At 39.5% G+C, this 25,252-nt stretch overlaps 2 non-coding genes across 2 annotated transcripts; both read right to left on the reverse strand.

The window, feature by feature from the left end:
• Nucleotides 1–10,489: 10,489 nt before the first annotated feature.
• LOC148564999 (small nucleolar RNA R71) lies at nt 10,490–10,597 on the reverse strand. The gene has a single exon (XR_015884211.1). It is a non-coding gene; the product is annotated as a small nucleolar RNA R71 (small nucleolar RNA).
• Nucleotides 10,598–18,510: 7,913 nt separating this feature from the next.
• On the reverse strand, nt 18,511–18,618 carry LOC148565000 (small nucleolar RNA R71). Its single transcript, XR_015884212.1, has one exon. It is a non-coding gene; the product is annotated as a small nucleolar RNA R71 (small nucleolar RNA).
• Between the last annotated feature and the right edge of the window lie 6,634 nt (nt 18,619–25,252).

Consider the following 25,252-nt stretch of genomic DNA (forward strand, 5'->3'; position numbering starts at 1 on the left):
GCCTTTATATAGGCTTTCCTAAATTACAAATTGAAATGAAATAGAAAACAAATTATAATTCAAATGAAAATTCCTATTCTAGATGATCCTTGTGGTCTTCATTGAGTGATATGTGTGGGCTTGCTTGCTTTTAGTTCAACTGGGCTTGGAATGAAGTTTAATTGAATCAGAATTTGCTTCCAAGAGAGCGTAGCGTTTATTTGGAGAACGGAGCGCTTTTACACCCAAGCGCACGCGTCACCCACGCGTGCGTGCCATTTTGCATTTTCGCACATCCACGGGTACGCGTGACCTATGCGTACGCGTGACCTTCAGAATTCGCCCTTGTGGCGCGTACGCGTGATACACGCTTGCGCGTTCCTTGGTAGCGTTCACTTTGAGAATGTTGCGTTCATTTGGAGAACGCTCCCCACGCGTACACGTGATCCTTTGAAAATGTCACTTTCATGCGTACGCGTCATGCATGCGTACGCATGGCCTTCCAAAGTTGTCACTTCGACGCGTATGCGTCACTCACGCGTACGCGTCACTTGCGAATTTTCCAGCTTCACTATCGCAAGCGTTCTTTGAAGATGAACGTAGCGTTTGCGCCAAGAAGGCTCTTCTATGAAAAACGGAGCACGCTTCCTTGATTTAATCATGGGCCACGCTTTTCAAAGCGTGGCCTAAGGTTCCAAAAGCATGCTCCAGCTTCAAAGTGTGTCCAAAATTCTTCTTTTCTTCTTTTGAGCTTATTTTGTGCTTTTTGCTTCTTTTTCTTCTTGTTTCCTACAAAGTTTATCAGATCAAAAGATCAAAGAAATATACTATTTAAGCACTAAAATACTCAATAATTAAGCATGATTAATGAAAATTAAAGGTGAAAAATCATAGAAAAACATGCACAAAATGACTTGTCATCAGTATGCACAGGAGGAGCAACGTTCTTCAACCATGAGCACTACGTTCTTCAACCAAGAGCGCCTACGATACAGAAGTGGGAAAATTCAGATGGCAACACGTACGCGTAGGTGACGCGTACGCGTCAAAGTGATTTTTTGAAGACCACGCATATGCGTGTGATGACAAGTCATTTTGTGCATGTTTTACTAGAAATTTTTATCTGTTCTTACTTGGTTTTCATGCATTTTTAGGCAATAAGTAAGTGCTTGGATGAGAAATTCATGCTTGTCTTGATTCAATCAAACATTGTTGATTTTATGCATTTTCATGAGTTTTTTTGCAAGATTTAGTTGATAATATGAATGATGCAAGATTTGATGATTATGCCAGGGCTTTGATGTATCTATTTGGTTGATGACAGGCAAGAAAGAAGCAAAAAAGCACAAAATAAGCTCAAAAGAGGAATTTTGGGGCACACTTTGAAGTTTGAGCACGCTTTTGAGCCTTAGGCCACGCTTTTAAAAGCATGGCCCATGATTTAATCAAGGAAGCATGCTCTGTTTTTCACAAAAGAACGTTCTCCAAAAGAGCGCTACGCTCACTCTTCAAGAGCGCTTGCGATAGTGGAGCAAGAAAAATTCGCAAGTGACGCATATGCTTAGGCCACGCGTACGCGTAGAAGTTGCAACCCTGCAATACCACGCATACGCATGGCTAACGCGTAAGCATGGAAGTGGCATTTCGGAAGACCACGCGTACGCATGGATGACGCGTACGTGTGGAATGGTAATTGTGAAGGGGCCACGCGTACGCGTAGGTGACGCATACGCGTGGGACAGCGTTCTCAAATCGAGCGCTACGTTCTCAAAGTGAGCGCTGCTATGGATGCGCACGCTGGTGCACGAAATTGTGATCATCAACAATGGCTCCAAAGACTTGGAGCTCTCAAACGTGAATCACACTTTGTCACAATTCCGCACAACTAACCAGCAAGTGCACTGGGTCGTCCAAGTAATACCTTACGTGAGTAAGGGTCGTTCCCACGGAGACTGTCGGCTTGAAGCAAGCTATGGCCACCTTGTAAATCTCAGTCAGGCGGATTCAAATGGTTATGGAGGATTGATAATTAAAAGATAAATAAAACATAAAATAAGATAGAGATACTTATATAATTCATTGATAGGAATTTCAGATAAGCGTATGAAGATGCTTTGTTCCTCTTGAACCTCTGCTTTCCTATTGCCTTCATCTAATCATTCATACTCCCTTCCATGGCAAGCTTTATGTTGGGCATCACCGTTGTCAATGGCTACTTCCTGTCCTCTCAGTGAAAATGTTCCAAATGCACTGTCACCGCACGGCTAATCATCTGTCGGTTCTAGATCATGTTCGAATAGGATCCATTGATCCTTTTGCGTCTGTCACACGCCCAACAATCGCGAGTTTGAAGCTCGTCACAGTCATCCCTTCCCAGATCCTACTCGGAATACCACAAACAAGGTTTAGAATTTCCGGATCTCAAGAATGACCGCCAATAATTCTAGCCTATACCACGAAGGTTCCAATCTTAGATTAGTAACCCAAGAGATACGCATTCAAGCCATTGCTAGTAGAACAGAGGAGGTTGTCAGGCCCATGTTCATAGGTGAGAATGATGATGAGTGTCACGGATCATCACATTCATCAAGTTGAAGAATGAATGAATATCTTAGAGAAGAAGTATGCGTGAATTGAATAGAAGAACAATAGTAATTGTATTAATTCATGAAGAACAGCAGAGCTCCACACCTTAATCTATGGTGTGTAGAAACTCCACCGTTGAAAATACATAAGAACAAGAGGGTCTAGGCATGGTCGTGAGGCCAGCCCCCAGACGTGAAAAGGTCAATGAAAGTATGATTAAAAGATGAAAATACAATAGCAAAAGGTCCTATTTATAGAAAACTAGTAACCTAGGGTTACATAAATAGGTAATTAATGCAGAAATCTTCTTCCGGGCCCACTTGGTGTGTGCTTGGGCTGAGCATTGAAGCTTCCATGTGTAGAGACTTTTTTTGGAGTTAAACGCCAGCTTTTGTGCCAGTTTGGGTGTTTAACTCCAGCTTTTGTGCCAGTTCTGGCGTTTTGACGCCAGAATTCTTAAGCTGACTTGGAACGCCTGTTTGGGCCATCAAATCTCGGGCAAAGTATGAACTATTATATATTGCTGGAAAGCCCATGATGTCTACTTTCCAACGCAATTGAGAGCGCACCAATTGGGATATCTGTAGCTCCAGAAAATCTACTTCGAGTGCAGGGAGGTCAGAATCCAACAGCATCTGCAGTCCTTTTTCAGCCTCTGAATCAGATTTTTGCTCAGGTCCCTCAATTTCAGCCAGAAAATAACTGAAATCACAGAAAAACACACAAACTCATAGTAAAGAATAGAAATGTGATTTTTATTTAAAAACTAATAAAAAAATAATAAAAACTAACTAAAATATACTAAAAACATACTAAAAACAATGCCAAAAAGTGTATAAATTATCCGCTCATTACAACACTAAACTTAAATTGTTGCTTGTCCCCAAGAAACTAAAAATCAAATAGGATAAAAAGAATAGAATGTACAATGAATTCCAAAAACATCTATGAAGATCAGTATTAATTAGATGAGCGGGGCATTTAGCTTTTTGCTTCTGAACAGTTTTGGCATCTCACTTTATCCCTTGAAGTTCAGAATGATTGGCATCTATAGGAACTCAGAATTCAGATAGTGTTATTGATTCTCCTAGTTAAGTATGTTGATTCTTGAATACAGCTACTTTATGAGTCTTGGCCGTGACCCAAAGCATTTTGTTTTCCAGTATTACCACCGGATACATAAATGCCACAGACACATAACTGGGTGAACCTTTTCAGATTGTGACTCAGCTTTGCTAGAGTCCCCAATTAGAGGTGTCCAGAGCTCTTAAGCACACTCTTTTTGCTTTTGGACCACGACTTTAACCGCTCAGTCTCAAGTTTTCACTTGACACCTTCACGCCACAAGCACATGGTTAGGACAGCTTGATTTAGCCGTTTAGGCCAGGATTTTATTCCTGTGGGCCCTACTATCCACTGATGCTCAAAGCCTTGGATCCTTTTTTATTTTACCCTTGCCTTTTGGTTTAAAGGGCTATTGGCTTTTTCTGCTTGCTTTTTCTTTTTCTTTTTTTTTTCGCATTTTTTTCTGCAAGCTTTTTTTTTATTCACTGTTTTTTTTTTTGCTTCAAGAATCATTTTTATGATTTTTCAGATTATCAAATAACATTTCTCCTTTTTCCATCATTCTTTCAAGAGCCAACAGTTTTAACATTCATAAACAATCAAATTCAAAAATATGCACTGTTCAAGCATTCATTCAGAAGAACAAAAGTATTGCCACCACATCAGAATAATTAAACTGTTTTAAAATTTGAAATTCATGCACTTCTATTCCTTTTCAATTAAAACACTCTTTATTTAAGAAAGGTGATGGATTCATTTTCATAGCTTTAAGGCATAGACACTTAGACACTAGTGATCATGTAATAAAGACACAAACATAAATAGACATAAGGCATAATTTTCGAAAAAACAGAAATTAAAGAACGGGTCCACCTTAGTGATGGAGGCTTGTTCTTCCTCTTGAAGACCTTATGGAGTGCTTGAGCTCCTCAATGTCTCTTCCTTGCCTTTGTTGCTCCTCTCTCATAACTCTTTGGTGTTCTCTAATTTCATGGAGGAGGATAGAATGCTCTTGGTGCTACACCCTTAGTTGTCCCATATTGGAACTCAATTCTCCTAGGAAGGTGTTGATTTGCTCCCACTAGTTTTGTGGAGGAAAATGCATCCCTTGAGGCATCTCAGGGATTTCATGATGAGGATTTTCCTCATGCTCTTGTCCATGAGTGGGATCTCTTATTTGCTCCATCCTTTTCTTAGTGATGGGCTTGTCCTCATCAATGAGGATGTCTTCCTCTATGTCAATTCCAGCCGAATTGCAAAGGTGACAAATGAGATGAGGGAAGGCTAACCTCGCCAAAGTGGAGGACTTGTCCGCCACCTTGTAGAGTTCTTGGGATATAACCTCATGAACTTCTACTTCCTCTCCAATCATGATACTATGGATCATGATCGCCTGGTCTAGAGTAACTTCAGACTGGTTGCTAGTGGGAATGATTGAGCGTTGGATGAACTCCAACCATCCCCTGGCCACGGGCTTGAGGTCATGCCTTCTTAGTTGAACCGGCTTTCCTCTTGAATCTCTCTTCCATTGAGCGCCCTCTTCACAAATGTCTATGAGGATTTGGTCCAACCTTTGATCAAAGTTGACCCTTCTAGTGTAGGGGTGTGCATCTCCTTGCATCCTGGGCAAGTTGAATGCCAACCTTACATTCTCCGGACTAAAATCTAAGCATTTCCCCTGAAACCATTGTAAGCCAATTCTTTGGGTCCGGGTTCACACTTTGATCATGGTTCTTGGTGATCCATGCATTTGCATAGAACTCTTGAACCATTAAGATTCTGACTTGTTGAATGGGGTTGGTGAGAACTTTCCAACCTCTTCCTCGAATCTCATGTCGGATCTCCGGATATTCACCCTTTTTGAGCTTAAAAGGGACCTCGGGGATCACCTTCTTCTTGGCCACGACTTCATACAAGTGGTCTTGATGCACCCTTGAGATGAATCTCTCCATCTCCCATGACTCGGAGGTGGAAGCTTTTGCCTTCCCTTTCCTCTTTCTAGAGGTTTCTCCGACCTTAGGTGCCATAAATAGTTATGGAAAAACAAAAAGCAACGCTTTTACCACGCCAAACTTAGAAGGTTTGCTCGTCCTCGAGCAAAAGAAGAAAGAAAGTAGTAGAAGAAGAAGAAAATGGAGGAGAAGGAGAAGTGGGAGGGATTCGGCCAAGGGGGGAAAAGTAGTGTTGAAGATGTGGATTGGTGAAAGGTTTATGGAGAAGAGGGTAGGATTTGATAGGTGAGGGGTTTTTGGGGGAGAGGTATTGAGGTGATTGGTGAATGGGTGAAGAAGAGAGAGAGAGGTGGGGTAGGTGGGGATCCTGTGGGATCCACAGATCCTGAGGTGTCAAGGATTTTTCATCCCTGCACCAAGTGGCGTGCAAAACGCCCTTTTCTGCCAATCCTGGTGTTAAACGCCAAGTTACTGCCCATTTCTGGCGTTTAATGCCAGCTTCTTGCCCCTTTCTGGCGTTAAACACCAGACTGGTGCCCATTTCTAGCGTTAAACGCCCAGAATGGTGCCAGACTGGGTGTTTAACGCCCATTCTGCTGCCCTTACTGGCGTTCCAGGGTGTGCTATTTTTCATTCTATTTTTCAGTTTGTTTTTGCTTTTTCAATTGTTTTTGTGACTTCACATGATCATCAACCTACCGAAAACATAAAATAACAAATAGAAATTTAACATAGATAAGTAAAAATTGGGTTGCCTCCCAACAAGCGCTTCTTTAATGTCAATAGCTTGACAGTGGGCTGATGAGCGGATAATTTATACGCTTTTTGACATTGTTTTTAGTATGTTTTTAGTAGGATCTAGTTACTTTTAGGGATGTTTTCATTAGTTTTTATGTTAAATTCACATTTCTGGACTTTACTATGAGTTTGTGTGTTTTTCTGTGATTTCAGGTATTTTCTGGCTGAAATTGAGGGACTTGAGCAGAAATCAGATAAATAGGTTGAAGAAGGACTACTGATGCCGTTGGATTCTGACCTCCCTGCACTCAAAGTGGATTTTCTGGAGCTACAGAACTCGAAATGGCGCGCTTCCAATTGCGTTGGAAAGTAGACATCCAGGGCTTTCCAGCAATATATAATAGTCCCTACTTTGGCCAAGAATAGACGACGTAAACTGGCGTTCAACGCCAGCTTTCTGCCTAAATCTGGCGTCCAGCGCCAGAAAAGGAGCCAAAACCAGAGTTGAACGCCCAAACTGGCACAAAAGCTGGCATTCAACTCCAGAAAGGACCTCTACACGTGCAACACTCAAGCCCAGCCCAAGCACACACCAAGTGGGCCCCGGAAGTGGATTTATGCATCAATTACTTACTTCTGTAAACCCTAGTAGCTAGTTTATTATAAATAGGACCTTTTACTATTGTATTAGACAATCTTGGAACGCATTGTTCTTAGACCATGGGGGCTGGCCACACGGCCATGCCTGGACCTTCACTTATGTATTTTCAACGGTAGAGTTTCTACACTCCATAGATTAAGGTGTGGAGCTCTGCTGTTCCTCAAAGATTAATGCAAGTACTACTGTTTTCTATTCTAATCATCTTATTTCGCTTCTAAGATATCCATTCGCACCCAAGAACATGATGAAGGTGATGATTATGTGTGACGCTCATCACCATTCTCCCCTATGAACACGTGCCTGACAAACACTTCCGTTATACATGAATTAAGCTAGAATGAATATGTCTTAGATCTCTTAACCGGAATCTTCGTGGCGTAAGCTAGAATGATGGCGGCATTCAAGAGAATCCGGAAGGTCTAAACCTTGTCTGTGGTATTCTGAGTAGGATTCAATGATTGAATGACTGTGACGAGCTTCAAACTCGCAAGTGCTGGGCGTTAGTGACAGACGCAAAAGGAGGGTGAATCCTATTCCAGCATGATCGAGAACCGACAGATGATTAGCCGTGCTGTGACAGAGCATGTGAGCATATTTTTCACTGAGAGGAGGGGATGTAGCCACTGACAACGGTGATGCCCTTGCATAAAGCCAGCCATGGAAAGGAGTAAGATCGATTGGATGAAGATAGCAGGAAAGCAGAGGTTTAGAGGAATGAGAAGCATCTCTATTCGCTTATCTGAAATTCTCACCAGTGATTTACATAAGTATTTCTATCCCTATTTTATTAATTAATTTTGAAAACCTCATTACTATTTTATATCTGCCTGACTGAGATTTACAAGGTGACCATAGCTTGCTTCATACCAACAATCTCCGTGGGATTCGACCCTTACTCACGTAAGGTATTACTTGGACGACCCAGTGCACTTGCTGGTTAGTTGTATCGAAGTTGTGAACCATGGTATTGGCACCATGTTCTTGGCGCCATTGCCAGGGAAAGAAGGAGCCATGAATTTTACATGATTAAAGTGTAATCACGATTACGCGTACCAAGTTGCTCACGTTGCCAGGGATTGTTCGAGCCTGGACATCACAATTTCGTGCACCAAGTTTTTGGCGCCGTTGCCGGGGATTGTTTGAGTTTGGACAACTAACGGTTCATCTTGTTGCTCAGATTAGGTAATTTTCTTTTTATTTTATTTTCAAAAATTTTTCAAAAATATTTCTAAAATTTTCTCATCTGTTTTCGAAAAAAAAAAATGTTTCCAAAAATTCTATTCAAAATTTTTAAGAATGAATTCTAGTGTTTCATGAAGCATGTTGAAGCCTGGCTGGCTGTAAAGCCATGTCTAATTCCTTTGGGAATGAGTATGTCAGGCGTGTCATGTCTGAATTACATGCTGAAGCTTGGCTGGCCATTGGCCATGTCTAGTGTTTTGGACCGAAGCTTTCATTGAAAGCTTGGCTGGCTAGTGAGCCATGTCTAATTCCTAGACTGAAGCTTTAGACTAAGAATGCAAGATTCCTGGAATTCATGTTAAAAATTTTGGAATCCTTAATTTTTCTTTTTCATATAATTTTCGAAAAAAAAATTTAGAAAATCATAAAAATCAAAATATTTTTGTGTTTCTTGTTTGAGTCATGTGTCATGTTATAAGTTTGGTGTCAATTGCATATGCATCTTGCATTTTTCGAAAAGTTCATGCATTCATAGTGTTCTTCATGATCTTCAAGTTGTTCTTGGTAAGTCTTCTTGTTTGATCTTGATGATTTTTTTGTTTTGTGTCTTTTATTGTTTTTCATATGCATTTTTGAATTCTTAGTGTCTAAGCATTAAAGAATTCTAAGTTTGGTGTCTTACATGTTTTCCTTGCATTAAAAATTTTTCAAAAATATGTTCTTGGTGTTCATCATATTTTCATAGTGTTCTTGGTGTTCATCTTGACATTCATAGCATTCTTGCATGCATTCATTGTTTTAATCTAAAAATTTCATGCATTGCACCATTTTTCTTTTTTTTCTCTTGCATCATAAAAATTCAAAAATCAAAAAAATATCTTTCCCTTTTTCTCTCATCAAATTCGAAAATTTGAGTTGACTTTTTCAAAAATTTTTAAAATCAAGTTATTTCTTTTGAGTCAAATCAAATTTTCAATTTGAAAATCTTATCTTTTTCAAAAATCAAATCTTTTTTCAAAATTCTTAGTTATTTCCGAAAATACCAAAAATATTTTTCAAAAATTTTTTTCTTATTTTTATACCAAATTTTCGAAAATAACAATAACAATTAATGTTTTGCTTCAAAAATTTCAAGTTTGTTACTTGCTTGTTAAGAAAGATTCAAACTTTGAGTTCTAGAATCATATCTTGTGATTCCTTACGAATCAAGTCATTAATTATGTTTTTAAAAATCAAATCTTTTTCAAAAACTAATTTCTATCATATCTTTTCAAAAATATCTTCTTTTCTTGCCTTTTTCAAAAAGTTGGTTTCAAAATATCTTTTCTAACCTCCTAACTTCTTATCTTTTCAAAATTTGTTTCAACTAACTAACTAACTTTTTGTTTGTTTCTTAACTTTTTCAAAACTACCTAACTAACTCTCTCTCTCTAATTTTCGAAAATATCTTCCCTCTTTTTCAAAAATTTTTTTTAATTAACTAATTATTTTTTATTTTTGATTTAAAAAAAATTTCGAAAAATACTAACATTTTTCAAAAACCATTTTCGAAAATCACTAACTCTTTTTCAAAAATATTTTTCGAAAATTCTCCCTCTCTCATCTCATTCTATTTATTTATTCATCCACTAACATCTCATCTCACATCTCAACCCTCCTCACAGTTGTGTTTCTTCCATTATATTACATTCTTTGTCTTCCCTTCTTCTTCTACTCACACAGAGATCCCTATACTGTGGTATAAAGGATCTCTATTATTATTATTATTTTTCTGTGCCTTCTTCTTTATCATATGAGTAGGAGCAAGGATAAGAACATTCTTGTGGAAGCAGATCCAGAACCTGAAAGGACTCTGAAAAGGAAACTAAGAGAAGCTAAAACACAACAATTCAGAGATAACCTTTCAGAAATTTTCGAACAGGAAGAGGAGATGGCAGCCGAAAATAATAATAATGTAAGGAAGATGCTTGGTGACTTCACTGCACCTAATTTCAATTTACATGGAAGAAGCATCTCCATTCCTGCCATTGGAGCAAACAACTTTGAGCTGAAACCTCAATTAGTTTCTCTGATGCAGCAGAACTGCAAGTTTCATGGACTTCCATCTGAAGATCCTTTTCAGTTCTTAACTGAATTCTTGCAGATATGTGATACTGTTAAGACTAATGGAGTAGATCCTGAAGTCTACAGGCTCATGCTTTTCCCTTTTGCTGTAAGAGATAGAGCTAGATTATGGTTGGATTCTCAACCCAAAGACAGCCTGAACTCTTGGGATAAGCTGGTCACGGCTTTCTTAGCCAAGTACTTTCCTCCTCAAAAGCTGAGCAAGCTTAGAGCTGATGTTCAAACCTTCAGACAGAAAGAAGGTGAATCCCTCTATGAAGCTTGGGAAAGATACAAACAGTTGACCAAAAAGTGTCCTTCTGACATGCTTTCAGAATGGACCATCCTGGATATATTCTATGATGGTTTATCAGAGCTATCAAAGATGTCACTGGACACTTCTGCAGGTGGATCCATTCACCTAAAGAAAACGCCTGCAGAAGCTCAAGAACTCATTGACATGGTTGCTAATAACCAGTTCATGTACACTTCTGAAAGGAATTTTGGGAGTAATGGGACGCCTATGAAGAAGGGAGTTCTTGAAGTTGATACTCTGAATGCCATATTGGCTCAGAATAAAATATTGACTCAGCAAGTCAATATGATCTCTCAGAGTCTGCATGGAATGCAAGCTGCATCCAACAGTACTCAAGAGGCATCTTCTGAAGAAGAAGCTTATGATCCTGAAAACCCTGCAATAGCAGAGGTAAATTATTTAGGTAAACCTTATGGAAACACCTATAACTCATCATGGAGAAATCATCCAAATTTCTCATGGAAGGATCAAAAGCCTCAACAAGGCTTTAATAATGGTGGAAGAAACAGGTTTAGCAATAATAAACCTTTTCCATCATCCACTCAGCAACAGACAGAGAACTCTGAACAAAATGCTTCTAATTTAGCAAATCTAGTCTCTCATCTATCTAAGGCCACTGTCAGTTTCATGAATGAAACAAGGTCTTCCATTAGAAATTTGGAAGCACAAGTGGGCCAGCTGAGTAAAAGGATCACTGAAATCCCTCCCAGTACTCTCCCAAGCAATACAGAAGAGAATCCAAAAGGAGAGTGCAAGGCCATTGACATAAGCAAAATGGCCGAACCCAAAGAGGGAGAGGAGGACGTGAATTCCAAGGAGGAAGACCTCCTGGGACGTCCAGTGATCAATAAGGAGCTTCCCCTTGAGGAACCAAAGGACTCTGAGGCTCATCTAGAGACCATAGAGATTCCATTGAACCTCCTTATGCCCTTCATGAGCTCTGATGAGTATTCCTCTTCTGAAGAAAATGAGGATGTTACTGAAGAGCAAACTGCCAAGTTTCTTGGTGCAATCATGAAGCTGAATGCCAAACTATTTGGCATTGATACTTGGGAAGTTGAACCTCCCTTGTTCATCAATGAACTAAGTGATCTGGATCAACTGACATTGCCTCAGAAGAGACAGGATCCTGGAAAGTTCATAATACCCTGTACCATAGGCACCATGATCTTTAAGGCTCTGTGTGACCTTGGTTCAGGAATAAACCTCATGCCCCTCTCTGTAATAGAGAAACTGGGAATCTATGGGGTGCAAGCTGCTAAAATCTCAATAGAGATGGCAGACAGTTCAAGAAAATAGGCTTATGGACAAATAGAGGACGTGTTAGTAACGGTTGAGGGCCTTTACATCCCTGCTGATTTCATAGTCCTGGATACTGGAAAGGAAGAGGATGAATCCATCATCCTAGGAAGACCTTTCCTGGCCACAGCAAGAGCTGTGATTGATGTTGACAGAGGTGAAATAGTCCTTCAATGGAATGAGGACTCCCTTGTGTTTAAAACTCAAGGATCTCCCTCTGCAACCATGGAGAGGAAGCAGAAAAAGCTTCTCTCAAAGCAGAGTCAACCAGAGCCCCCACAGTCAAACTCTAAGTTTGGTGTTGGGAGGCCACAACCAAACTCTAAGTTTGGTGTTGAACTCCCATATCCAAACTCTAAGTTTGGTGTTGGAGAGTCTCAACAAAGCTCTGCACATCTGTGAGGCTCCATGAGAGCCCACTGTCAAGCTATTGACATTAAAGAAGCGCTTGTTGGGAGGCAACCCAATGTTTATTTATCTAACTATATTTTTCTTAGTTATATGTCTTTATAGGTTCATGATCATGTGGAGTCACAAAATAAACAAAAAAATCAAAAACGGAATCAAAAACAGCAGAAGAAAAATCACACCCTGGAGAAGCATCTGTCAGGCGTTCAAACGCCAGAATAGAGCATGGTTCTGGCGCTGAACACCCAGAACAAGCATGGTTCTGGCGTTCAATGCCAGAAATGGCAGCAAATGGGCGTTGAACGCCCAAAATGGGCACCAACCTGGCGCTGAACGCCCAGAGTTGTGTGCAAGGGCATTTTACATGCCTAAATTGGTGCAGAGATGTAAATGCCTTGACACCTCAGGATCTGTGGACCCCACAGGATCCCCACCTACCTCATCATCTCTCTTTCCATTCATGATCATCCCTTCTGTTTTCCATTTACCACTCACATCCATACACCCACTACCTTCAAAATTCAACATCTCTCTCCCACCCAATCCCACCCATATGGCCGAATACACACTCCCATCCATCTCCTCCATATCTTCTTCTTATTCTTCTATTCTTTCTTTTTTTGCTCGAGGGCGAGCAACATTCTAAGTTTGGTGTGGTAAAAGCATAGCTTTTTTGTTTTTTCCATAAACATTGATGGCACCTAAGGCCAGAGAAACCTCTAGAAAGAGGAAAGGAAAGACAAAAGCTTCTATCAAGGGTCTATAGCTCAGTGGTAGAACATTTGACTGCAAATCAAGAGATCCTTGAGATACCTCAGGGGATACATTTTCTTCCACACAATTATTGGAAGCAACTAAGGGTGGAACATCAAGAGCACTCCATCATCCTTCATGAAATCAGAGAAGATCTAAAAGCAATGAAGGAGGAGCAACAAAGACAAGGAAGAGAGCTAGAAGAGCTCAAGGACATCATTGGTTCCTCAAGAAGGAAACGCCACCATCACTAAGGTGGATTCATTCCTTGTTCTTATTTCTTCTGTTTTCGTTTTCTATGTTATGTGCTTATCTGTCTTTGTGTCTTCATTACATGATCATTAGTAGTTAGTAACTTTGTCTTAAAGTTATGAATGTCCTATGAATCCATCACCTCTCTTAAATGAAAAATGTTTTAATTCAAAAGAACAAGAAGTACATGAGTTTCAAATTTATCCTTGAACTTAGCTTAATTATATTGATGTGGTGACAATGCTTCTTGTTTTCTGAATGTATGCTTGAACAGTGCATATGTCTTTTGAAGTTGTTGTTTAAGAATGTTAAATATGTTGGCTCTTGAAAGAATGATGACTAGGAGACATGTTATTTGATAATCTGAAAAATCATAAAAATGATTCTTGAAGCAAGAAAAAGCAGCAAAGAACAAAGCTTGCAGAAAAAAAAATAGGCGAAAAAAAAAATAGAAAGAAAAAGAAAAAGCAAGCAGAAAAAGCCAATAATCCTTAAAACCAAAAGGCAAGGGCAATAAAAAGGATCCCAAGGCTTTGAGCATCAGTGGATAGGAGGGCCTAAAGGAATAAAATCCTGGTCTAAGCGGCTAAACCAAGCTGTCCCTAACCATGTGCTTGTGGCATGTAGGTGTCAAGTGAAAACTTGAGACTGAGCGGTTAAAGTCAAGGTCCAAAGCAAAAAAAAAGAGTGTGCTTAAGAACCCTGGACACCTCTAATTGGGGACTTTAGCAAAGCTGAGTCACAATCTGAAAAGGTTCACCCAATTATGTGTCTGTGGCATTTATGTATCCGGTGGTAATACTGGAAAACAAAGTGCTTAGGGCCACGGCCAAGACTCATAAAGAAGCTGTGTTCAAGAATCATCATACTGAACTAGGAGAATCAATAACACTATCTGAACTCTGAGTTCCTATAGATGCCAATCATTCTGAACCTCAATGGATAAAGTGAGATGCCAAAACTATTCAAGAGGCAAAAAGCTATAAGTCCCGCTCATATGATTGCAGCTATGTTTCATTGATAGTTTGGAATTTATAGTATATTCTCTTCTTTTTATCCTATTTTATTTTCAGTTGCTTGGGGACAAGCAACAATTTAAGTTTGGTGTTGTGATGAGTGGATAATTTATACGCTTTTTGACATTGTTTTTAGTATGTTTTTAGTAGGATCTAGTTACTTTTAGGGATGTTTTCATTAGTTTTTATGTTAAATTCACATTTCTGGACTTTACTATGAGTTTGTGTGTTTTTCTATGATTTCAGGTATTTTCTGGCTGAAATTGAGGGACTTGAGCAGAAATCAGATAAATAGGTTGAAGAAGGACTACTGATGCCGTTGGATTCTGACCTCCCTGCACTCAAAGTGGATTTTGTGGAGCTACAGAACTCGACATGGCGCGCTTTCAATTGCGTTGGAAAGTAGACATCCAGGGCTTTCCAGCAATATATAATAGTCCCTACTTTGGCCAAGAATAGACGACGTAAACTGGCGTTCAACGCCAGCTTTCTGCCCAAATCTGGCGTCCAGCGCCAGAAAAGGAGCCAAAACCAGAGTTGAACGCCCAAACTGGCACAAAAGCTGGCGTTCAACTCCAGAAAGGACCTCTACACGTGCAACACTCAAGCCCAGCCCAAGCACACACCAAGTGGGCCCCGGAAGTGGATTTATGCATCAATTACTTACTTCTGTAAACCCTAGTAGCTAGTTTATTATAAATAGGACCTTTTACTATTGTATTAGACAATCTTGGAACGCATTGTTCTTAGACCATGGGGGCTGGCCACACGGCCATGCCTGGACCTTCACTTATGTATTTTCAACGGTAGAGTTTCTACACTCCATAGATTAAGGTGTGGAGCTCTGCTGTTCCTCAAAGATTAATGCAAGTACTACTGTTTTCTATTCTAATCATCTTATTTCGCTTCTAAGATATCCATTCGCACCCAAGAACGTGATGAAGGTGATGATTATGTGTGACGCTCATCACCATTCTCCCCTATGAACACGTGCCTGACAAACACTTCCGTTCTACATGAATTAAGCTAGAATGAATATCTCTTAGATCTCTTAACCGGAATCTTCGTGGCGTAAGCTAGAATGATGGCGGTATTCAAGAGAATCCGGAAGGTCTAAACCTTGTCTGTGGTATTCTGAGTAGGATTCAATGATTGAATGACTGTGACGAGCTTCAAACTCGCAAGTGCTGGGTGTTAGTGACAGACGCAAAAGGAGGGTGAATCCTATTCCAGCATGATCGAGAACCGACAGATGATTAGCCGTGCTGTGACAGAGCATGTGAGCATATTTTTCACTGAGAGGAGGGGATGTAGCCACTAACAACGGTGATGCCCTTGCATAAAGCCAGCCATGGAAAGGAGTAAGATCGATTGGATGAAGATAGCAGGAAAGCAGAGGTTTAGAGGAATGAGAAGCATCTCTATTCGCTTATCTGAAATTCTCACCAGTGATTTACATAAGTATTTCTATCCCTATTTTATTAATTAATTTTGAAAACCTCATTACTATTTTATATCTGCCTGACTGAGATTTACAAGGTGACCATAGCTTGCTTCATACCAACAATCTCCGTGGGATTCGACCCTTACTCACGTAAGGTATTACTTGGACGACCCAGTGCACTTGCTGGTTAGTTGTATCGAAGTTGTGAACCATGGTATTGGCACCATGTTCTTGGCGCCATTGCCAGGGAAAGAAGGAGCCATGAATTTTACATGATTAAAGTGTAATCACGATTACGCGTACCAAGTTGCTCACGTTGCCAGGGATTGTTCGAGCCTGGACATCACAATTTCGTGCACCAAGTTTTTGGCGCCGTTGCCGGGGATTGTTTGAGTTTGGACAACTAACGGTTCATCTTGTTGCTCAGATTAGGTAATTTTCTTTTTATTTTATTTTCAAAAATTTTTCAAAAATATTTCTAAAATTTTCTCATCTGTTTTCGAAAAAAAAAATGTTTCCAAAAATTCTATTCAAAATTTTTAAGAATGAATTCTAGTGTTTCATGAAGCATGTTGAAGCCTGGCTGGCTGTAAAGCCATGTCTAATTCCTTTGGGAATGAGTATGTCAGGCGTGTCATGTCTGAATTACATGCTGAAGCTTGGCTGGCCATTGGCCATGTCTAGTGTTTTGGACCGAAGCTTTCATTGAAAGCTTGGCTGGCTAGTGAGCCATGTCTAATTCCTAGACTGAAGCTTTAGACTAAGAATGCAAGATTCCTGGAATTCATGTTAAAAATTTTGGAATCCTTAATTTTTCTTTTTCATATAATTTTCGAAAAAAAAATTTAGAAAATCATAAAAATCAAAATATTTTTGTGTTTCTTGTTTGAGTCATGTGTCATGTTATAAGTTTGGTGTCAATTGCATATGCATCTTGCATTTTTCGAAAAGTTCATGCATTCATAGTGTTCTTCATGATCTTCAAGTTGTTCTTGGTAAGTCTTCTTGTTTGATCTTGATGATTTTTTTGTTTTGTGTCTTTTATTGTTTTTCATATGCATTTTTGAATTCTTAGTGTCTAAGCATTAAAGAATTCTAAGTTTGGTGTCTTACATGTTTTCCTTGCATTAAAAATTTTTCAAAAATATGTTCTTGGTGTTCATCATATTTTCATAGTTTTCTTGGTGTTCATCTTGACATTCATAGCATTCTTGCATGCATTCATTGTTTTAATCTAAAAATTTCATGCATTGCACCATTTTTCTTTTTTTTCTCTTGCATCATAAAAATTCAAAAATCAAAAAAATATCTTTCCCTTTTTCTCTCATCAAATTCGAAAATTTGAGTTGACTTTTTCAAAAATTTTTAAAATCAAGTTATTTCTTTTGAGTCAAATCAAATTTTCAATTTGAAAATCTTATCTTTTTCAAAAATCAAATCTTTTTTCAAAATTCTTAGTTATTTTCGAAAATACCAAAAATATTTTTCAAAAATTTTTTTCTTATTTTTATACCAAATTTTCGAAAATAACAATAACAATTAATGTTTTGATTCAAAAATTTCAAGTTTGTTACTTGCTTGTTAAGAAAGATTCAAACTTTGAGTTCTAGAATCATATCTTGTGATTCCTTACGAATCAAGTCATTAATTATGTTTTTAAAAATCAAATCTTTTTCAAAAACTAATTTCTATCATATCTTTTCAAAAATATCTTCTTTTCTTGCCTTTTTCAAAAAGTTGGTTTCAAAATATCTTTTCTAACCTCCTAACTTCTTATCTTTTCAAAATTTGTTTCAACTAACTAACTAACTTTTTGTTTGTTTCTTAACTTTTTCAAAACTACCTAACTAACTCTCTCTCTCTAATTTTCGAAAATATCTTCCCTCTTTTTCAAAAATTTTTTTTAATTAACTAATTATTTTTTATTTTTGATTTAAAAAAATTTCGAAAAATACTAACATTTTTCAAAAACCATTTTCGAAAATCACTAACTCTTTTTCAAAAATATTTTTCGAAAATTCTCCCTCTCTCATCTCATTCTATTTATTTATTCATCCACTAACATCTCATCTCACATCTCAACCCTCCTCACAGTTGTGTTTCTTCCATTATATTACATTCTTTGTCTTCCTTTCTTCTTCTACTCACACAGAGATCCCTATACTGTGGTATAAAGGATCTCTATTATTATTATTATTTTTCTGTGCCTTCTTCTTTATCATATGAGTAGGAGCAAGGATAAGAACATTCTTGTGGAAGCAGATCCAGAACCTGAAAGGACTCTGAAAAGGAAACTAAGAGAAGCTAAAACACAACAATTCAGAGATAACCTTTCAGAAATTTTCGAACAGGAAGAGGAGATGGCAGCCGAAAATAATAATAATGTAAGGAAGATGCTTGGTGACTTCACTGCACCTAATTTCAATTTACATGGAAGAAGCATCTCCATTCCTGCCATTGGAGCAAACAACTTTGAGCTGAAACCTCAATTAGTTTCTCTGATGCAGCAGAACTGCAAGTTTCATGGACTTCCATCTGAAGATCCTTTTCAGTTCTTAACTGAATTCTTGCAGATATGTGATACTGTTAAGACTAATGGAGTAGATCCTGAAGTCTACAGGCTCATGCTTTTCCCTTTTGCTGTAAGAGATAGAGCTAGATTATGGTTGGATTCTCAACCCAAAGACAGCCTGAACTCTTGGGATAAGCTGGTCACGGCTTTCTTAGCCAAGTACTTTCCTCCTCAAAAGCTGAGCAAGCTTAGAGCTGATGTTCAAACCTTCAGACAGAAAGAAGGTGAATCCCTCTATGAAGCTTGGGAAAGATACAAACAGTTGACCAAAAAGTGTCCTTCTGACATGCTTTCAGAATGGACCATCCTGGATATATTCTATGATGGTTTATCTGAGCTATCAAAGATGTCACTGGACACTTCTGCAGGTGGATCCATTCACCTAAAGAAAACGCCTGCAGAAGCTCAAGAACTCATTGACATGGTTGCTAATAACCAGTTCATGTACACTTCTGAAAGGAATTTTGGGAGTAATGGGACGCCTATGAAGAAGGGAGTTCTTGAAGTTGATACTCTGAATGCCATATTGGCTCAGAATAAAATATTGACTCAGCAAGTCAATATGATCTCTCAGAGTCTGCATGGAATGCAAGCTGCATCCAACAGTACTCAAGAGGCATCTTCTGAAGAAGAAGCTTATGATCCTGAAAACCCTGCAATAGCAGAGGTAAATTATTTAGGTAAACCTTATGGAAACACCTATAACTCATCATGGAGAAATCATCCAAATTTCTCATGGAAGGATCAAAAGCCTCAACAAGGCTTTAATAATGGTGGAAGAAACAGGTTTAGCAATAATAAACCTTTTCCATCATCCACTCAGCAACAGACAGAGAACTCTGAACAAAATGCTTCTAATTTAGCAAATCTAGTCTCTCATCTATCTAAGGCCACTGTCAGTTTCATGAATGAAACAAGGTCTTCCATTAGAAATTTGGAAGCACAAGTGGGCCAGCTGAGTAAAAGGATCACTGAAATCCCTCCCAGTACTCTCCCAAGCAATACAGAAGAGAATCCAAAAGGAGAGTGCAAGGCCATTGACATAAGCAAAATGGCCGAACCCAAAGAGGGAGAGGAGGACGTGAATTCCAAGGAGGAAGACCTCCTGGGACGTCCAGTGATCAATAAGGAGCTTCCCCTTGAGGAACCAAAGGACTCTGAGGCTCATCTAGAGACCATAGAGATTCCATTGAACCTCCTTATGCCCTTCATGAGCTCTGATGAGTATTCCTCTTCTGAAGAAAATGAGGATGTTACTGAAGAGCAAACTGCCAAGTTTCTTGGTGCAATCATGAAGCTGAATGCCAAACTATTTGGCATTGATACTTGGGAAGTTGAACCTCCCTTGTTCATCAATGAACTAAGTGATCTGGATCAACTGACATTGCCTCAGAAGAGACAGGATCCTGGAAAGTTCATAATACCCTGTACCATAGGCACCATGATCTTTAAGGCTCTGTGTGACCTTGGTTCAGGAATAAACCTCATGCCCCTCTCTGTAATAGAGAAACTGGGAATCTATGGGGTGCAAGCTGCTAAAATCTCAATAGAGATGGCAGACAGTTCAAGAAAATAGGCTTATGGACAAATAGAGGACGTGTTAGTAAAGGTTGAGGGCCTTTACATCCCTGCTGATTTCATAGTCCTGGATACTGGAAAGGAAGAGGATGAATCCATCATCCTAGGAAGACCTTTCCTGGCCACAGCAAGAGCTGTGATTGATGTTGACAGAGGTGAAATAGTCCTTCAATGGAATGAGGACTCCCTTGTGTTTAAAACTCAAGGATCTCCCTCTGCAACCATGGAGAGGAAGCAGAAAAAGCTTCTCTCAAAGCAGAGTCAACCAGAGCCCCCACAGTCAAACTCTAAGTTTGGTGTTGGGAGGCCACAACCAAACTCTAAGTTTGGTGTTGAACTCCCATATCCAAACTCTAAGTTTGGTGTTGGAGAGTCTCAACAAAGCTCTGCACATCTGTGAGGCTCCATGAGAGCCCACTGTCAAGCTATTGACATTAAAGAAGCGCTTGTTGGGAGGCAACCCAATGTTTATTTATCTAACTATATTTTTCTTAGTTATATGTCTTTATAGGTTCATGATCATGTGGAGTCACAAAATAAACAAAAAAATCAAAAACGGAATCAAAAACAGCAGAAGAAAAATCACACCCTGGAGAAGCATCTGTCTGGCGTTCAAACGCCAGAACAGAGCATGGTTCTGGCGCTGAACGCCCAGAATGGGCAGCATCCTGGCGCTGAACGCCCAGAACAAGCATGGTTCGGGCGTTCAACGCCAGAAATGGCAGCAAATGGGCGTTGAACGCCCAAAATGGGCACCAACCTGGCGCTGAACGCCCAGAGTTGTGTGCAAGGGCATTTTACATGCCTAAATTGGTGCAGAGATGTAAATGCCTTGACACCTCAGGATCTGTGGACCCCACAGGATCCCCACCTACCTCATCATCTCTCTTTCCATTCATGATCATCCCTTCTGTTTTCCATTTACCACTCACATCCATACACCCACTACCTTCAAAATTCAACATCTCTCTCCCACCCAATCCCACCCATATGGCCGAATACACACTCCCATCCATCTCCTCCATATCTTCTTCTTATTCTTCTATTCTTTCTTTTTTTGCTCGAGGGCGAGCAACATTCTAAGTTTGGTGTGGTAAAAGCATAGCTTTTTTGTTTTTTCCATAAACATTGATGGCACCTAAGGCCAAAGAAACCTCTAGAAAGAGGAAAGGAAAGACAAAAGCTTCTATCAAGGGTCTATAGCTCAGTGGTAGAACATTTGACTGCAAATCAAGAGATCCCTGAGATACCTCAGGGGATACATTTTCTTCCACACAATTATTGGAAGCAACTAAGGGTGGAACATCAAGAGCACTCCATCATCCTTCATGAAATCAGAGAAGATCTAAAAGCAATGAAGGAGGAGAAACAAAGACAAGGAAGAGAGCTAGAAGAGCTCAAGGACATCATTGGTTCCTCAAGAAGGAAACGCCACCATCACTAAGGTGGATTCATTCCTTGTTCTTATTTCTTCTGTTTTCGTTTTTTATGTTATGTGCTTATCTGTGTTTGTGTCTTCATTACATGATCATTAGTAGTTAGTAACTTTGTCTTAAAGTTATGAATGTCCTATGAATCCATCACCTCTCTTAAATGAAAAATGTTTTAATTCAAAAGAACAAGAAGTACATGAGTTTCAAATTTATCCTTGAACTTAGCTTAATTATATTGATGTGGTGACAATGCTTCTTGTTTTCTGAATGTATGCTTGAACAGTGCATATGTCTTTTGAAGTTGTTGTTTAAGAATGTTAAATATGTTGGCTCTTGAAAGAATGATGACTAGGAGACATGTTATTTGATAATCTGAAAAATCATAAAAATGATTCTTGAAGCAAGAAAAAGCAGCAAAGAACAAAGCTTGCAGAAAAAAAAATAGGCGAAAAAAAAATAGAAAGAAAAAGAAAAAGCAAGCAGAAAAAGCCAATAATCCTTAAAACCAAAAGGCAAGGGCAATAAAAAGGATCCCAAGGCTTTGAGCATCAGTGGATAGGAGGGCCTAAAGGAATAAAATCCTGGTCTAAGCGGCTAAACCAAGCTGTCCCTAACCATGTGCTTGTGGCGTGTAGGTGTCAAGTGAAAACTTGAGACTGAGCGGTTAAAGTCAAGGTCCAAAGCAAAAAAAAAGAGTGTGCTTAAGAACCCTGGACACCTCTAATTGGGGACTTTAGCAAAGCTGAGTCACAATCTGAAAAGGTTCACCCAATTATGTGTCTGTGGCATTTATGTATCCGGTGGTAATACTGGAAAACAAAGTGCTTAGGGCCACGGCCAAGACTCATAAAGAAGCTGTGTTCAAGAATCATCATACTGAACTAGGAGAATCAATAACACTATCTGAACTCTGAGTTCCTATAGATGCCAATCATTCTGAACCTCAATGGATAAAGTGAGATGCCAAAACTATTCAAGAGGCAAAAAGCTATAAGTCCCGCTCATATGATTGCAGCTATGTTTCATTGATAGTTTGGAATTTATAGTATATTCTCTTCTTTTTATCTTATTTTATTTTCAGTTGCTTAGGGACAAGCAACAATTTAAGTTTGGTGTTGTGATGAGTGGATAATTTATACGCTTTTTGACATTGTTTTTAGTATGTTTTTAGTAGGATCTAGTTACTTTTAGGGATGTTTTCATTAGTTTTTATGTTAAATTCACATTTCTGGACTTTACTATGAGTTTGTGTGTTTTTCTGTGATTTCAGGTATTTTCTGGCTGAAATTGAGGGACTTGAGCAGAAATCAGATAAATAGGTTGAAGAAGGACTACTGATGCCGTTGGATTCTGACCTCCCTGCACTCAAAGTAGATTTTCTGGAGCTACAGAACTCGACATGGCGCGCTTCCAATTGCGTTGGAAAGTAGACATCCAGGGCTTTCCAGCAATATATAATAGTCCCTACTTTGGCCAAGAATAGACGACGTAAACTGGCGTTCAACGCCAGCTTTCTGCCCAAATCTGGCGTCCAGCGCCAGAAAAGGAGCCAAAACCAGAGTTGAACGCCCAAACTGGCACAAAAGCTGGCGTTCAACTCCAGAAAGGACCTCTACACGTGCAACACTCAAGCCCAGCCCAAGCACACACCAAGTGGGCCCCGGAAGTGGATTTATGCATCAATTACTTACTTCTGTAAACCCTAGTAGCTAGTTTATTATAAATAGGACCTTTTACTATTGTATTAGACAATCTTGGAATGCATTGTTCTTAGACCATGGGGGCTGGCCACACGGCCATGCCTGGACCTTCACTTATGTATTTTCAACGGTAGAGTTTCTACACTCCATAGATTAAGGTGTGGAGCTCTGCTGTTCCTCAAAGATTAATGCAAGTACTACTGTTTTCTATTCTAATCATCTTATTTCGCTTCTAAGATATCCATTCGCACCCAAGAACGTGATGAAGGTGATGATTATGTGTGACGCTCATCACCATTCTCCCCTATGAACACGTGCCTGACAAACACTTCCGTTCTACATGAATTAAGCTAGAATGAATATCTCTTAGATCTCTTAACCGGAATCTTCGTGGCGTAAGCTAGAATGATGGCGGCATTCAAGAGAATCTGTAAGGTCTAAACCTTGTCTGTGGTATTCTGAGTAGGATTCAATGATTGAATGACTGTGACGAGCTTCAAACTCGCAAGTGCTGGGCGTTAGTGACAGACGCAAAAGGAGGGTGAATCCTATTCCAGCATGATCGAGAACCGACAGATGATTAGCCGTGCTGTGACAGAGCATGTGAGCATATTTTTCACTGAGAGGAGGGGATGTAGCCACTGACAACGGTGATGCCCTTGCATAAAGCCAGCCATGGAAAGGAGTAAGATCGATTGGATGAAGATAGCAGGAAAGCAGAGGTTTAGAGGAATGAGAAGCATCTCTATTCGCTTATCTGAAATTCTCACCAGTGATTTACATAAGTATTTCTATCCCTATTTTATTAATTAATTTTGAAAACCTCATTACTATTTTATATCTGCCTGACTGAGATTTACAAGGTGACCATAGCTTGCTTCATACCAACAATCTCCGTGGGATTCGACCCTTACTCACGTAAGGTATTACTTGGACGATCCGGTGCACTTGCTGGTTAGTTGTATCGAAGTTGTGAACCATGGTATTGGCACCATGTTCTTGGCGCCATTGCCAGGGAAAGAAGGAGCCATGAATTTTACATGATTAAAGTGTAATCACGATTACGCGTACCAAGTTGCTCACGTTGCCAGGGATTGTTCGAGCCTGGACATCACAATTTCGTGCACCATGGGCTCTCATGGAGCCTCACAGATACTCAGAGCATGATGATGGCCTCCCAACAGCAAACTTAGAGGTTGGTTGTGGCCTCCCAACACCAAACTTAGAGTTTGAATGTGGGGATTTTGTTTGACTCTGCATTGAGAGAAGCTTTTGATGCTTCTTCTCCATGATTACAGAGGGAGATCCTTGAGCTTTAAACACAAGGGAGTCCTCATTCACTTGAAAGACCAATTCTCCTCTGTCAACATCAATCACAGCTTTTGCTGTGGCTAGGAAGGGTCTGCCAAGGATGATGGATTCATCTATACACTTCCTAGTCTCTAAAATTATGAAATCAGCAGGGATGTAATGGTCTTCAACCTTTACCAAGACATCCTCTACAAGTCCATAAGCTTGTTTCCTTGAATTGTCTGCCATCTCTAATGAGATTCTTGCAGCTTGCACCTCAAAAATTCTTAGTTTCTCTATTACAGAGAGAGGCATGAGGTTTATGCTTGACCCTAGGTCACACAGAGCCTTTTCAAAGGTTATGGTGTCTATGGTACAAGGTATTGAGAACTTTCCAGGATCTTGTCTCTTTTGGGATAATCTCTGCCTAGTCAAGTCATCCAGTTCTTTGGTGAGCAAAGGGGGTTCCTCCTCCCAAGTCTCATTACCAAATAACTTGGCATTTAGTTTCATGATTGCTCCAAGGTACTTAGCAACTTGCTCTTCAGTAACATCTTTATCCTCTTCAGAGGAAGAATACTCATTAGAGCTCATGAATGGCAGAAGTAAATTCAATGGAATCTCTATGGTCTCAGTGTGAGCCTCAGATTCCCATGGTTCCTCATGAGGGAACTCTTTGGAGGCCAGTGGACGTCTAGTGAGATCTTCCTTAGTGGAGATCACTGCCTCTTCCTCCTCTCTAGGTTCGGCCGTGTGGGTTATGATGATGGCCTTGCACTCTCCTTTTGGATTCTCTTCTGTATTGCTTGGAAGAGCACTAGGAGGGAGTTCAGTAACTTTCTTGCTCAGCTGACCTACTTATGCCTCCAAATTTCTAATGGAGGACCTTGTTTCAATCATCAAACTTTGAGTGGTTTTAATTAGA

This window comes from Arachis ipaensis, chromosome B5, assembly GCF_059453495.1.
Source record: "Arachis ipaensis isolate K30076 ecotype BB chromosome B5, ASM5945349v1, whole genome shotgun sequence".
NCBI lineage: Eukaryota > Viridiplantae > Streptophyta > Magnoliopsida > Fabales > Fabaceae > Arachis > Arachis ipaensis.